We start from the raw sequence: 1,658 nt of genomic DNA, 5'->3' as shown, positions 1-1,658 counted from the left end.
GGAGTTCACAAATCCTGTTGATGGGAAGACATATCATATCAAACATCACTTAAATTGCAGATCAATTTTTATTATATAGATCATAACTTGTCCTTGCAATAAGTTTTATGTGAGAATGTCATCTAGACCCTTTCAAACAAGGATATTGGAACATAAGTTAAACATCAGGAGGAATAGGCTTACAGAACCTCTGGTGGAGCATTGTGTGCATCATCAACACCTTTTCAATGATCTGAAGTGCTTTGCCATTGATTACAGACAGAGGGCAATAGGAGGAAGAAGTTTGATTCTTTCAGCTCTCCCATATGGTCTAGCAGTTAGGATTCCTGGTTTTCACCCAGGCGGCCAGGGTTCGACTCCCGGTATGGGAACAGCTGTTCATTTTACGGGCAGACTTAGATGGGCCATTTGGCCTTTATCTGCCATCATGTTTCTATGTTTCTAACGTGAAACATGCTGGATCCATAGATTGAAATCTGTTAAACCAGTTCCCTGGAGTTATGTGCATTTATCTGATGTTTTGCCAGCCATTCAGACCCCCTCTTCTACAAACGCAGGTTTCGATGCCGGCAGCGGCGGTAACTGCTTCGACGCACATAGAATTCCTATGAGCATCGGAGTGGTTACCAACCTGTGTTATGTGTTCATAAAATAGGGGGATGTTGACACTCATTGCTTTGGCTATGGACAAGCCTTTTATTCATTTTTAATTTTTTTCTTTATTTGTTTATCCAATAGGGTTCACTTTTTGCACCATATCAACATTTGTTCTCCTTCCGCCTTTTTTTTAAGGTAACACTGTATGTTTAGTGAGCGTTTTATTCCAGTATCCAACACAGTGCTTTATACCAATTTGCTTGCATTTTATAGCTGGTATTTAAGTTTATAAATATAAATAGTAAATTTGTTTCATTCTAATCAGCCACATTACATCAGCCTAGAGCAGCATTCACAGGTGTTTTCAGCTTCTAGGAAATGTATATAAGATGCACATGTGCGGGGTTTTTTTTAAATGCAGCTATTAGCTGGTGACATCAGCGCTTTGGGAAGCAGCAGATCAAAGCAATTAGTAAGTGTTTAAAGTATTCTTTGCAATGTTGGTTTCAGCCATAATTTTTCAGCAGTTATTTACTTAGGGGGTCTTTTACTAAGGCGCGCTAAGCCGATTTAGTGCTCCTAAATATTAGTGCACTCTAAATGCTAACGCGTCCATAGAATATAATGGGCGTGCTGGCATTTAGCGCGTGCGTGCTAAATTGGCTAGCGTGCCTTAGTAAAAGACCCCCTTAGTTTTTTATCAATAGGTTGTGAACGCTCCCACAACTGCATTGTTTCTCTTTTCAAGGGACGTTAAGTAGGTTTTACAGAACTTTTTTTCTTATTTATTTATTTATTTATAATTTGCAACAACAAATACAAGAAAATAAAACTTCTTGTGAGAGAAATACAGCAATGATTAAGTTTACAAATTATCATTTTAAACAAAAAATGAAAAGTAGGATAACTGTATGTCCTTCCTTAGACCACAAATAAACAGGGGGGAGCTAAAGCCAGAATATACGAGAAGAGATTTTTTTATTCATTGAGGCAAAATTACATTACATTAGGGATTTCTATTCCGCCATTACCTTGCGGTTCAAGGCGGATTACAAAAGATT

The 1,658-nt window shown here is 37.9% G+C and overlaps 1 non-coding gene across 1 annotated transcript; it reads left to right on the top strand.

The window, feature by feature from the left end:
* The first annotated feature begins 299 nt into the window (after nt 1-299).
* Nucleotides 300-371, top strand: TRNAE-UUC. Its single transcript has one exon. It is a non-coding gene; the product is annotated as a tRNA-Glu (tRNA).
* Nucleotides 372-1,658: the final 1,287 nt, after the last annotated feature.

Source organism: Geotrypetes seraphini, chromosome 4 (assembly GCF_902459505.1).
Source record: "Geotrypetes seraphini chromosome 4, aGeoSer1.1, whole genome shotgun sequence".
Lineage (NCBI taxonomy): Eukaryota > Metazoa > Chordata > Amphibia > Gymnophiona > Dermophiidae > Geotrypetes > Geotrypetes seraphini.
The sequence above is the reverse complement of the archived record's forward strand: the minus strand, read 5'-3'. Positions and strand labels throughout refer to the sequence as shown.